This window comes from Diceros bicornis, chromosome 13 (assembly GCF_020826845.1).
Source record: "Diceros bicornis minor isolate mBicDic1 chromosome 13, mDicBic1.mat.cur, whole genome shotgun sequence".
Taxonomy (NCBI): domain Eukaryota; kingdom Metazoa; phylum Chordata; class Mammalia; order Perissodactyla; family Rhinocerotidae; genus Diceros; species Diceros bicornis.
In genome coordinates, this window is record NC_080752.1 from 2,374,507 (window position 1) to 2,390,128 (window position 15,622).

Sequence of the window (15,622 nt, forward strand, 5' to 3'; positions counted from 1 at the left end):
GTTGCAAGTTACTATGTAGGAACAGGTTTGTATAGGTATTTCAAAGATGCCCAGAACTGAGCTAAACTTGGTATGTGTCCTACCTCTAGAAATAACTTCATGCCCCAACTCCCTTACTTCCAGCTAGTAAGGAACACATAATTCCTAACAAAGTATTGACACAGATTCCCAATTCGGGCATTCAGAACATATAGCACGTTGCTGTAAGCAAGCACATTCTCATTCAAAGTTGCAAGTTACTATGTAGGAACAAGTTTGTATAGGTATTTCAAAGATGCCCAGAACTGAGCTAAACTTGGTATGTGTCCAACTCCTAAAAATACCTTCATGCCCCAACTCCCTTACTTTCAGCTAGTAAGGATCACATAATTCCTAACAAAGTTTGACACAGATTCCTAATTCGGGCATTCAGAACATATAGCACGTTGCTGTAAGCAAGCACATTCTCATTCAAAGTTGCAAGTTACTATGTAGGAACAAGTTTGTATAGGTATTTCAAAGATGCCCAGAACTGAGCTAAACTTGGTATGTGTCCTACCTCTAGAAATAACTTCATGCCCCAACTCCCTTACTTCCAGCTAGTAAGGATCACATAATTCCTAACAAATTTTGACACAGATTCCCAATTCGGGCATTCAGAACATATAGCACGTTGCTGTAAGCAAGCACATTCTCATTCAAAGTTGCAAGTTACTATGTAGGAACAAGTTTGTATAGGTATTTCAAAGATGCCCAGAACTGAGCTAAACGTTGTATGTCTCCAACTCCTAGAAATAACTTCATGCCCCATCTCCCTTAATTCCAGCTAGTAAGGATCACATAATTCCTAACAATGTTTTGACAGAGATTCCAAATTCGGGCATTCAGAACATATAGCACGTTGCTGTAAGCAAGCACATTCTCATTCAAAGTTGCAAGTTACTATGTAGGAACAAGTTTGTATAGGTATTTCAAAGATGCCCAGAACTGAGCTAAACATTGTATGTGTCCAACTCCTAGAAATAACTTCATGCCCCAACTCCCTTACTTCCAGCCCGTAAGGATCACATAATTCCTAACAAAGTTTTGACTCAGATTCCCAATTGGGGCATTCAGAACATATAGCACGTTGCTGTAAGCAAGCACATTCTCATTCAAAGTTGCAAGTTACTATGTAGGAACAAGTTTGTATAGGTATTTCAAAGATGCCCAGAACTGAGCTAAACTTGGTATGTGTCCAACTCCTAGAAATAACTTCATGCCCCAACTCCCTTACTTCCAGCTAGTCAGGATCACATAATTCCTAACAAAGTTTTGACACAGATTCCCAATTCGGGCATTCAGAACATATAGCACGTTGCTGTATGCAAGCACATTCTCATTCAAAGATGCAAGTTACTATGTAGGAAAAGTTTGTCTAGGTATTTCAAAGATGTCCAGAACTGAGCTAAACTTGGTATTTGTCCAACTCCTAGAAATATCTTCATGCCCCAACTCCCTTACTTCCAGCTAGTAAGGATCACATAATTCCTAACAAAGTTTTGACACAGATTCCCAATTCGGGCATTCAGAACATATAGCACGTTGCTGTAAGCAAGCACATTCTCATTCAAAGTTGCAAGTTACTATGTAGGAACAAGTTTGATTAGGACTTTCAAAGATGCCCAGTACTGAGCTAAACTTGGTATGTTTTCAACTCCTAGAAATAACTTCATGCCCCATATCCCTTACTTCCAGCTAGTAAGGATCACATAATTCCTAACAAAGTTTTGACACAGTTTCCCAATTCGGGCATTCAGAACATGTAGCACGTTGCTGTAAGCAAGCACATTCTCATTCAAAGATGCAAGTTACTATGTAGGAACAAGTTTGTATAGGTATTTCAAAGATGCCCAGAACTGAGCTAAACTTAGTATGTATCCAACTCCAAGAAATAACTTCATTCCCCATCTCCCTTACTTCCATCTAGTGAGGATCACATAATTTCTAACAAAGTATTGACACAGATTCCCAATTCGGGCATTCAGAACATATAGCACGTTGCTGTAAGCAAGCACATTCTCATTCAAAGTTGCAAGTTACTATGTAGGAACAAGTTTGTATAGGTATTTCAAAGATGCCCAGAACTGAGCTAAACTTGGTATTTGTCCAACTCCTAGAAATATCTTCATGCCCCAACTCCCTTACTTCCAGCTAGTAAGGATCACATAATTCCAAACAAAGTTTTGACAAAGATTCCAAATTCGGGCATTCGGAACATATAGCACGTTGCTGTAAGCAAGCACATTCTCATTCAAAGTTGCAAGTTACTATGTAGGAACAAGTTTGTATAGGTATTTCAAGGATGCCCAGAACTGTGCTAAACTTGGTATGTGTCCAACTCCTAGAAATACCTTCATGCCCCAACTCCCTTACTTCCAGCTAGTAAGGATGACATAATTCCTAACAAATTTTGACCCCGATTCCCAATTCGGGCATTCAGAACATATAGCACGTTCCTGCAAGCAAGCACATTCTCATTCAAAGTTGCAAGTTACTATGTAGGAACAAGTTTGTATAGGTATTTCAAAGATGCCCAGAACTGAGCTAAACGTTTTATGTCTCCAACTCCTAGAAATACCTTCATGCCCCAACTCCCTTACTTCCAGCTAGTAAGGATCACATAATTCCTAACAAAGTTTTGACACAGATTCCCAATCCGGGCATTCAGAACATATAGCACGTTGCTGTAAGCAAGCACATTCTCATTCAAAGTTGCAAGTTACTATGTAGGAACAAGTTTGTATAGGTATTTCAAAGATGCCCAGAACTGAGCTAAACGTTGTATGTGTCCAACTCCTAGAAATAACTTCATGCTCCATCTCCCTTACTTCCATCTAGTAAGGATGACATAATTCCTAACAAAGTTTTGACACAGATTCCCTATTCGGGCATTCAGAACATATAGCACGTTGCTGTAAGCAAGCACATTCTCATTCAAAGTTGCAAGTTACTATGTAGGAACAAGTTTGTATAGGTATTTCAAAGATGCCCAGAACTGAGCTAAACGTTGTATGTCTCCAACTCCTAGAAATAGCTTCATGCCCCATCTCCCTTACATCCAGCTAGTAAGGATCACATAATTCCTAACAAAGTTTTGACACAGATTCCCAATTCGGGCATTCAGAACATATAGCACGTTGCTGTAAGCAAGCACATTCTCATTCAAAGTTGCAAGTTACTATGTAGGAACAAGTTTTTATAGGTATTTCAAAGATGCCCAGAACTGAGTTAAACTTGGTATGTGTCCAACTCCTAGAAATAACTTCATGCCCCAACTCCCTTACTTCCAGCTAGTAATGATCACATAATTCCTAACCAATTTTGACACAGATTCCCAATTCGGGCATTCAGAACCTATAGCACGTTGCTGTAAGCAAGCACATTCTCATTCCAAGTAGCAAGTTACTATGTAGGAACAAGTTTGTATAGGTATTTCAAAGATGCCCAGAACTGAGCTAAGCTTGGTATGTGTCCAATTCCTAGAAATAACTTCATGCCCCATCTCCCTTACTTCCAGCTAGTAAGGATCACATAATTCCTAACAAAGTTTTGACACACATTCCCAATTCGGGCATTCAGAACATATAGCACGTTGCTGTAGGCAAGCACATTCTCATTCAAAGTTGCAAGTTACTATGTAGGAACAAGTTTGTATAGGTATTTCAAAGATGCCCAGAACTGAGCTAAACTTGGTATGTCTCCAACTCGTAGAAATAACTTCAGGCCCCATCTCCCTTACTTCCAGCTAGTAAGGATCACATAATTCCTAACAAAGTTTTGACACAGATTCCCAATTCGGGCATTTAGAACATATAGCACGTTGCTGTAAGCAATCACATTCTCATTCAAAGTTGCAAGTTACTATGTAAGAACAAGTTTGTATAGGTATTTCAAAGATGCCCAGAACTGAGCTAAACTTGGTATGTGTCCAACTCCTAGAAATACCTTCATGCCACAACTCCCTTAATTCCAGCTAGTAAGGATCACATAATTCCTAACAAAGTTTTGACACAGATTCCCAATTCGGGCATTCAGAACATATAGCACGTTGCTGTAAGCAAGCACATTCTCATTCAAAGTTGCAAGTTACTATGTAGGTACAAGTTTGATTAGGACTTTCAAAGATGCCCAGTACTGAGCAAAACTTGGTATGTTTTCAACTCCTATAAATAACTTCATGCCCCATATCCCTTACTTCCAGCTAGTAAGGATCACATAATTCCTAACAAAGTTTTGACAACGATTCCCAATTCGGGCATTCAGAACATGTAGCACGTTGCTGTAAGCAAGCACATTCTCATTCAAAGATGCAAGTTACTATGTAGGAACAAGTTTGTATAGGTATTTCAAAGATGCCCAGAACTGAGCTAAACTTGGTTTTTGTCCAAATCATAGAAATATCTTCATGCACCAACTCCCTTACTTCAAGCTAGTAAGGATCACATAATTCCTAACAATGTTTTGACAAAGATTCCAAATTCGGGCATTGAGAACATATAGCACGTTGCTGTAAGCAAGCACATTCTCATTCAAAGTTGCAAGTAACTATGTAGGAACAAGTTTGTATAGGTATTTCAAAGATGCCCAGAACTGTGCTAAACTTGGTATGTGTCCAACTCCTAGAAATACCTTCATGCCCCAACTCCCTTACTTCCAGCTAGTAAGGATCACATAATTCCTAACAAATTTTGACACAGATTCCCAATTCGGGCATTCAGAACATATAGCACGTTGCTGTAAGCAAGCACATTCTCATTCAAAGTTGCCAGTTACTATGTAGGAACAAGTTTGTATAGGTATTTCAAAGATGCCCAGAACTGAGCTAATCTTGGTATGTGTCCAATTCCTAGAAATAACTTCATGCCCCATCTCCCTGACTTCCAGCTAGTAAGGATCACATAATTCCTAACAAAGTTTTGACACAGATTCCCAATTCGGGCATTCAGAACATATAGCACGTTGCTGTAGGCAAGCACATTCTCATTCAAAGATGCAAGTTACTATGTAGGAACAAGTTTGTATAGGAATCAAAGATGCCCAGAACTGAGCTAAACTTGGTATGTGTCCAACTCCTAGAAATACCTTCATGCCCCAACTCCCTTACTTCCAGCTAGTAAGGATCACATAATTCCTAACAAAGTATTGACACAGATTCCCAATTCGGGCATTCAGAACATATAGCACGTTGCTGTAAGCAAGCACATTCTCATTCAAAGTTGCAAGTTACTATGTAGGAACAAGTTTGATTAGGACTTTCAACGATGCCCAGTACTGAGCTAAATTTGGTATGTTTTCAACTCCTAGAAATAACTTCATGCCCCATATTCCTTACTTCCAGCTAGCAAGGATCACATAATTCCTAACAAATTTTTGACACAGAATCCCAATTCGGGCATTCAGTACATGTATCACGTTGCTGTAAGCAAGCACATTCTCATTCAAAGATGCAAGTTACTATGTAGGAACAAGTTTGTATAGGTATTTCAAAGATGCCCAGAACTGAACTAAACTTGGTATGTCTCCAACTCCTAGAAATAACTTCATGCCCCATCTCCCTTACGTCCATCTAGTAAGGATCACATAATTTCTAACAAATATTTGACACAGATTCCCAATTCGGGCATTCAGAACATATAGCACGTTGCTGTAAGCAAGCACATTCTCTTTCAAAGTTGCAAGTTACTATGTAGGAAAAGTTTGTATAGGTATTTCAAAGATGCCCAGAACTGAGCTAAACTTGGTATTTGTCCAACTCCTAGAAATATCTTCATGCCCCAACTCCCTTACTTCCAGCTAGTAAGGATCACATAATTCCTAACAAAGTTTTGACACAGATTCCCAATTCGGGCATTCAGAACATATAGCACGTTGCTGTAAGCAAGCACATTCTCATTCAAAGTTGCAAGTTACTATGTAGGAACAAGTTTGATTAGGACTTTCAAAGATGCCCAGTACTGAGCTAAACTTGGTATGTTTTCAACTCCTAGAAATAACTTCATGCCCCATATCCCTTACTTCCAGCTAGTAAGGATCACATAATTCCTAACAAAGTTTTGACACAGTTTCCCAATTCGGGCATTCAGAACATGTAGCACGTTGCTGTAAGCAAGCACATTCTCATTCAAAGATGCAAGTTACTATGTAGGAACAAGTTTGTATAGGTATTTCTAAGATGCCCAGAACTGAGCTAAACTTAGTATGTATCCAACTCCAAGAAATAACTTCATTCCCCATCTCCCTTACTTCCATCTAGTGAGGATCACATAATTTCTAACAAAGTTTTGACACAGATTCCCAATTCGGGCATTCAGAACATATAGCACGTTGCTGTAAGCAAGCACATTCTCATTCAAAGTTGCAAGTTACTATGTAGGAACAAGTTTGTATAGGTATTTCAAAGATGCCCAGAACTGAGCTAAACTTGGTATTTGTCCAACTCCTAGACATATCTTCATGCCCCAACTCCCTTACTTCCAGCTAGTAAGGATCACATAATTCCTAACAAAGTTTTGACAAAGATTCCAAATTCGGGCATTCAGAACATATAGCACGTTGCTGTAAGCAAGCACATTCTCATTCAAAGTTGCAAGTTACTATGTAGGAACAAGTTTGTATAGGTATTTCAAAGATGCCCAGAACTGTGCTAAACTTGGTATGTGTCCAACTCCTAGAAATACCTTCACCCCAACTCCCTTACTTCCAGCTAGTAAGGATGACATAATTCCTAACAAATTTTGACCCCGATTCCCAATTCGGGCATTCAGAACATATAGCACGTTGCTGTAAGCAAGCACATTCTCATTCAAAGTTGCCAGTTACTATGTAGGAACAAGTTTGTATAGGTATTTCAAAGATGCCCAGAACTGAGCTAAACTTGGTATGTGTCCAATTCCTGGAAATAACTTCATGCCCCATCTCCCTTACTTCCAGCTAGTAAGGATCACATAATTCCTAACAAAGTTTTGACACAGATTCCCAATTCGGGCATTCAGAACATATAGCACGTTGCTGTAGGCAAGCACATTCTCATTCAAAGATGCAAGTTACTATGTAGGAACAAGTTTGCATAGGAATTTCAAAGATGCCCAGAACTGAGCTAAACTTGGTATGTGTCCAACTCCTAGAAAAAACATCATGCCCCATCTCCCTTACTTCCAGCTAGTAAGGATCACATAATTCCTAACAAAGTTTTGACACAGATTCCCAATTCGGGCATTTAGAACATATAGCACGTTGCTGTAAGCAAGCACATTCTCATTCAAAGTTGCAAGTTACTATGTAGGAACAAGTTTGTATAGGTATTTCAAAGATGCCCAGAACTGAGCTAAACTTGGTATGTGTCCAACTCCTAGAAATAACTTCATGCCACATCTCCCTTACTTCCAGCTAGTAAGGATCACATAATTCCTAACAAAGTTTTGACACAGATTCCCAATTCGGGCATTCAGAACATATAGCACGTTGCTGTAAGCAAGCACATTCTCATTCAAAGTTGCAAGTTACTATGTAGGAACAAGTTTGATTAGGACTTTCAAAGATGCCCAGAACTGAGCTAAACTTGGTATGTCTCCAACTCCTAGAAATAACTTCATGCCCCATATCCCTTACTTCCAGCTAGCAAGGATCACATAATTCCTAACAAAGTTTTGACACAGATTCCCAATTCGGGCATTCAGAACATATAGCACGTTGCTGTAAGCAAGCACATTCTCATTCAAAGTTGCAAGTTACTATGTAGGAACAAGTTTGATTAGGACTTTCAAAGATGCCCAGAACTGAGCTAAACTTGGTATGTCTCCAACTCCTAGAAATAACTTCATGCCCCATATCCCTTACTTCCAGCTAGCAAGGATCACATAATTCCTAACAAAGTTTTGACACAGATTCCCAATTCGGGCATTCAGAACATGTAGCACGTTGCTGTAAGCAAGCACATTCTCATTCAAAGATGCAAGTTACTATGTAGGAACAAGTTTGTATAGGTATTTCAAAGATGCCCAGAACTGAGCTAAACTTGGTATGTCTCCAACTCCTAGAAATAACTTCATGCCCCTTCTCCCTTACTTCCATCTAGTAAGGATCACATAATTTCTAACAAAGTTTTGACACAGATTCCCAATTCGGGCATTCAGAACATATAGCACGTTGCTGTAAGCAAGCACATTCTCTTTCAAAGTTGCAAGTTACTATGTAGGAACAAGTTTGTATAGGTATTTCAAAGATGCCCAGAACTGAGCTAAACTTGGTATTTGTCCAACTCCTAGAAATATCTTCATGCCCCAACTCCCTTACTTCCAGCTAGTAAGGATCACATAATTCCTAACAAAGATTTGACACAGATTCCCAATTCGGGCATTCAGAACATATAGCACGTTGCAGTAAGCAAGCACATTCTCATTCAAAGTTGCAAGTTACTATGTAGGAACAAGTTTGTATAGGTATTTCAAAGATGCCCAGAACTGTGCTAAACTTGGTATGTGTCCAACTCCTAGAAATACCTTCATGCCCCAACTCCCTTACTTCCAGCTAGTAAGGATCACATAATTCCTAACAAATTTTGACACAGATTCCCAATTCGGGCATTCAGAACATATATCACGTTGCTGTAAGCAAGCACATTCTCATTCAAAGTTGCCAGTTACTATGTAGGAACAAGTTTGTATAGGTATTTCAAAGATGCCCAGAACTGAGCTAAACTTGGTATGTCTCCAACTCCTAGAAATAACTTCATGCCACATCTTCCTTACTTCCAGCTAGTAAGGATCACATAATTCCTCACAAAGATTTGACACAGATTCCCAATTCGGGCATTCAGAACATATAGCACGTTGCTGTAAGCAAGCACATTCTCATTCAAAGTTGCAAGTTACTATGTAGGAACAAGTTTGATTAGGACTTTCAAAGATGCCCAGTACTGAGCTAAACTTGGTATGTGTCCAACTCCTAGAAATAACTTCATGCCCCATATCCCTTACTTCCAGCTAGCAAGGATCACATAATTCCTAACAAAGTTTTGACACAGATTCCCAATTCGGGCATTCAGAACACGTAGCACGTTGCTGTAAGCAAGCACATTCTCATTCAAAGATGCAAGTTACTATGTAGGAACAAGTTTGTATAGGTATTTCAAAGATGCCCAGAACTGAGCTAAACGTTGTATGTCTCCAACTCCTAGAAATAACTTCATGCCCCATCTCCCTTACTTCCATCTAGTAAGGATCACATAATTTCTAACAAAGTTTTGACACAGATTCCCAATTCGGGCATTCAGAACATATAGCACGTTGCTGTAAGCAAGCACATTCTCTTTCAAAGTTGCAAGTTACTATGTAGGAACAAGTTTGTATAGGTATTTCAAAGATGCCCAGAACTGAGCTAAACTTGGTATTTGTCCAACTCCTAGAAATATCTTCATGCCCCAACTCCCTTACTTCCAGCTAGTAAGGATCACATAATTCCTAACAAAGATTTGACACAGATTCCCAATTCGGGCATTCAGAACATATAGCACGTTGCAGGAAGCAAGCACATTCTCATTCAAAGTTGCAAGTTACTATGTAGGAACAAGTTTGTATAGGTATTTCAAAGATGCCCAGAACTGTGCTAAACTTGGTATGTGTCCAACTCCTAGAAATACCTTCATGCCCCAACTCCCTTACTTCCTGCTAGTAAGGATCACATAATTCCTAACAAATTTTGACACAGATTCCCAATTCGGGCATTCAGAACATATATCACGTTGCTGTAAGCAAGCACATTCTCAGTCAAAGTTGCCAGTTACTATGTAGGAACAAGTTTGTATAGGTATTTCAAAGATGCCCAGAACTGAGCTAAACTTGGTATGTGTCCAACTCCTAGAAATAACTTCATGCCCCATCTCCCTTTCTTCCAGCTAGTAAGGATCACATAATTCCTAACAAATTTTGACACAGATTCCCAATTCGGGCATTCAGAACATATAGCACGTTGCTGTAAGCAAGCACATTCTCATTCAAAGTTGCAAGTTACTATGTAGGAACAAGTTTGTATAGGTATTTCAAAGATGCCCAGAACTGAGCTAAACTTGGTATGTGTCCAACTCCTAGAAATAACTTCATGCCCCATCTTCCTTACTTCCAGCTAGTAAGGATCACATAATTCCTAACAAAGTTTTGACACAGATTCCCAATTCGGGCATTCAGAACATATAGCACGTTGCTGTAAGCAAGCACATTCTCATTCAAAGATGCAAGTTACTATGTAGGAACATGTTTATATAGGTATTTCAAAGATGCCCAGAACTGAGCTAAACTTGGTATGTCTACAACTCCTAGAAATATCTTCATGCCCCATCTCCCTTACTTCCAGCTAGCAAGGATCACATAATTCCTAACAAAGTTTTGACACAGATTCCCAATTCGGGCATTCAGAACACGTAGCACGTTGCTGTAAGCAAGCACATTCTCATTCAAAGATGCAAGTTACTATGTAGGAACAAGTTTGTATAGGTATTTCAAAGATGCCCAGAACTGAGCTAAACTTGGTATGTCTCCAACTCCTAGAAATAACTTCATGCCCCATCTCCCTAACTTCCAACTAGTAAGGATCACATAATTTCTAACAAAGTTTTGACACAGATTCCCAATTCGGGCATTCAGAACATATAGCACGTTGCTGTAAGCAAGCACATTCTCTTTCAAAGTTGCAAGTTACTATGTAGGAACAAGTTTGTATAGGTATTTCAAAGATGCCCAGAACTGAGCTAAACTTGGAATTTGTCCAACTCCTAGAAATATCTTCATACCCCAACTCCCTTACTTCCAGCTAGTAAGGATCACATAATTCCTAACAAATTTTGACACAGATTCCCAATTCGGGCATTCAGAACATATAGCACGTTGCTGTAAGCAAGCACATTCTCATTCAAAGTTGCAAGTTAATATGTAGCAACAAGTTTGTATAGGTATTTCAAAGATGCCCAGAACTGAGCTAAACGTTGTATGTCTCCAACTCCTAGAAATAACTTCATGCCCCATCTCCCTTACTTCCAGCTAGTAAGGATCACATAATTCCTAACAAAGTTTTGACACAGATTCCCAATTCGGGCATTCAGAACATATAGCACGTTGCTGTAAGCAAGCACATTATCATTCAAAGATGCAAGTTACTATGTAGGAACATGTTTATATAGGTATTTCAAAGATGCCCAGAACTGAGCTAAACTTGGTATGTCTCCAACTCCTAGAAATAACTTCATGCCCCATCTCCCTTACTTCCAGCTAGTAAGGATAACATAATTCCTAACAACGTTTTGACACAGATTCCCAATTCGGGCATTCAGAACATATAGCACGTTCCTGCAAGCAAGCACATTCTCATTGAAAGTTGCAAGTTACTATGTAGGAACAAGTTTGTATAGGTATTTCAAAGATGCCCAGAACTGAGCTAAACTTGGTATGTCTCCAACTCCTAGAAATAACTTCATGCCCCATCTTCCTTACTTCCATCTAGTAAGGATCACATAATTCCTAACAAAGTTTTGACACAGATTCCCAATTCGGGCATTCAGAACATATAGCACGTTGCTGTAAGCAAGCACATTCTCATTCAAAGTTGCCAGTTACTATGTAGGAACAAGTTTGTATAGGTATTTCAAAGATGCCCAGAACTGAGCTAAACATTGTATGTCTCCAACTCCTAGAAATACCTTCATGCCCCAACTCCCTTACTTCCAGCTAGTAAGGATCACATAATTCCTAACAATGTTTTGACACAGATTCCCAATTCGGGCATTCAGAACATATAGCACGTTGCTGCAAGCAAGCACATTCTCATCCAAAGTTGCAAGTTACTATGTAGGAACAAGTTTGTATAGGTATTTCAAAGATGCCCAGAACTGAGCTAAACTTGGTATGTCTCCAACTCCTAGAAATAACTACATGCCCCATCTCCCTTACTTCCATCTAGTAAGGATCACATAATTCCTAACAAAATTTTGACACAGATTCCCAATTCGGGCATTCAGAACATATAGCACGTTGCTGTAAGCAAGCACATTCTCATTCAAAGTTGCAAGTTACTATGTAGAAACAAGTTTGTATACGTATTTCAAAGATGCCCAGAACTGAGCTAAACTTGGTATGCCTCCAACTCCTAGAAATAACTTCATGCCCCATCTCCCTTACTGCCAGCTAGTAAGGATCACATAATTTCTAACAAAGTTTTGACTCAGATTCCCAATTCGGGCATTCAGAACATATAGCACGTTGCTGTAAGCAAGCACATTCTCATTCAAAGTTGCAAGTTACTATGTAGGAACAAGTTTGTATAGGTATTTCAAAGATGCCCAGAACTGTGCTAAACTTGGTTTGTGTCCAACTCCTAGAAATACCTTCAGGCCCCAACTCCCTTACTTCCAGCTAGTAAGGATCACATAATTCCTAACAAAGTTTTGACACAGATTCCCTATTCGGGCATTCAGAACATATAGCACGTTGCTGTAAGCAAGCACATTCTCATTCAAAGTTGCAAGTTACTATGTAGGAACAAGTTTGTATAGGTATTTCAAAGATGCCCAGAACTGAGCTAAACGTTGTATGTCTCCAACTCCTAGAAATAACTTCATGCCCCATCTCCCTTACTTCCATCTAGTAAGGATCACATAATTCCTTACAACGTTTTGACACAGATTCCCAATACGGGCATTCAGAACATATAGCACGTTGCTGTAAGCAAGCACATTCTCATTCAAAGTTGCAAGTTACTATCTAGGAACAAGTTTGTATAGGTATTTCAAAGATGCTCAGAACTGAGCTAAACTTGGTATGTGTCCAACTCCTAGAAATAACTTCATGCCCCATCTCCCTTACTTCCATCTAGTAAGGATCACATAATTCCTAACAAAGTTTTGACACAGATTCCCAATTCGGGCATTCAGAACATATAGCACGTTGCTGTATGCAAGCACATTCTCATTCAAAGTTGCAAGTTACTATGTAGGAACAAGTTTGTATAGGTATTTCAAAGATGCCCAGAACTGAGCTAAACTTGGTATGTCTCCAACTCATAGAAATAACATCATGCCCCGTCTCCCTTACTTCCAGCTAGTAAGGATCACATAATTTCTAACAAAGTTTTGACTCAGATTCCCAATTCTGGCATTCAGAACATATAGCACGTTGCTGTAAGCAAGCACATTCTCATTCAAAGTTGCAAGTTACTATGTAGGAACAAGTTTGTATAGGTATTTCAAAGATGCCCAGAACTGAGCTAAACTTGGTATGTGTCCAACTCCTAGAAATACTTTCATGCCCCATCTCCCTTACTTCCAGCTAGTAAGGATCACATAATTCCTAACAAAGTTTTGACACAGATTCCCAATTCGGGCATTCAGAACATATAGCACGTTGCTGTAAGCAAGCACATTCTCATTCAAAGTTGCAAGTTACTATGAAGGAACAAGTTTGTATAGGTATTTCAAAGATGCCCAGAACTGTGCTAAACTTGGTATGTGTAAAACAACTAGAAATACCTTCGTGCCCCAACTCCCTTACTTCCAGCTAGTAAGGATCACATAATTCCTAACAAAGTTTTGACACAGATTCCCAATTCGGGCATTCAGAACCTTTAGCACGTTGCTGTAAGCAAGCACATTCTCATTCAAAGTTGCAAGTTACTATGTAGGAACAAGTGTGTATAGGTATTTCAAAGATGCCCAGAACTGAGCTAAACTTGGTATGTCTCCAACTCCTAGAAATAACTTCAGGCCTCATCTCCCTTACTTCCAGCTAGTAAGGATCACATAATTTCTAACAAAGTTTTGACACAGATTCCCAAATCGGGCATTCAGAACATATAGCACGTTGCTGTAAGCAAGCACATTCTCATTCAAAGTTGCAAGTTACTATAGGAACAAGTTTGTATAGGTATTTCAAAGATGCCCAGAACTGAGCTAAACTTGGTATGTGTCCAACTCCTAGAAATAACTTCATGCCCCATCTCCCTTACTTCCTGCTAGTAAGGATCACATGATTCCTAACAAAGTTTTGACACAGATTCCCTATTCGGGCATTCAGAACATATAGCACGTTGCTGTAAGCAAGCACATTCTCATACAAAGTTGCAAGTTACTATGTAGGAACAAGTTTGTATAGGTATTTCAAAGATGCCCAGAACTAGTGCTAAACTTGGTATGTGTCCAACTCCTAGAAATACCTTCATGCCCCAACTCCCTTACTTCCAGCTAGTAACGATCACATAATTCCTAACAAAGTTTGACACAGATTCCCAATTCGGGCATTCAGAACATATAGCACGTTGCTGTAAGCAAGCACATTCTCATTCAAAGTTGCAAGTTACTATGTAGGAACAAGTTTGTATAGGTATTTCAAAGATGCCCAGAACTGAGCTAAACGTTGTATGTCTCCAACTCCTAGAAATACCTTCATGCCCCAACTCCCTTACTTCCAGCTAGTAAGGAACACATAATTCCTATCAAAGTTTTGACACAGATTCCCAATTCGGGCATTCAGAACATATAACACGTTGCTGTAAGCAAGCACATTCTCATTCAAAGTTGCAAGTTACTATGTAGGAACAAGTTTGTATAGGTATTTCAAAGATGCCCAGAACTGAGCTAAACATTGTATGTCTCCAACTCCTAGCAATAACTTCATGCCCCATCTCCCTTACTTCCATCTAGTAAGGATCACATAATTCCTAACAAAATTTTGACACAGATTCCCAATTCGGGCATTCAGAACATATAGCACGTTGCTGTAAGCAAGCACATTCTCATTCAAAGTTGCAAGTTACTATGTAGGAACAAGTTTGTATAGGTATTTCAAAGATGCCCAGAACTGAGCTAAACGTTGTATGTCTCCAACTCCTAGAAATAACGTCATGCCCCATCTCCCTTACTTCCAGCTAGTAAGGATCACATAATTCCTAACAATGTTTTGAAACAGATTCCAAATTCGGGCATTCAGAACCTATAGCACGTTGGTGTAAGCAAGCACATTCTCATTCAAAGTTGCAAGTTACTATGTAGGAACAAGTTTGTATAGGTATTTCAAAGATGCCCAGAACTGAGCTAAACGTTGTATGTCTCCAACTCCTAGCAATAACTTCATGCCCCGTCTCCCTTACTTCCAGCTAATAAGGATCACGTAATTTCTAACAAAGTTTTGACTCAGATTCCCAATTCGGGCATTCAGAACATATAGCACGTTGCTGTAAGCAAGCACATTCTCATTCAAAGTTGTAAGTTACTATGTAGGAACAAGTTTGTATAGGTATTTCAAAGATGCCCAGAACTGAGCTAAACTTGGTATGTGTCCAACTCCTAGAAATACTTTCATGCCCCATCTCCCTTACTTCCAGCTAGTAAGGATCACATAATTCCTAACAAAGTTTTGACACAGATTCCCAATTCGGGCATTCAGAACATATAGCACGTTGCTGTAAGCAAGCACATTCTCATTCAAAGTTGCAAGTTACTATGAAGGAACAAGTTTGTATAGGTATTTCAAAGATGCCCAGAACTGTGCTAAACTTGGTATGTGTAAAACTCCTAGAAATACCTTCATGCCCCAACTCCCTTACTTCCAGCTAGTAAGGATCA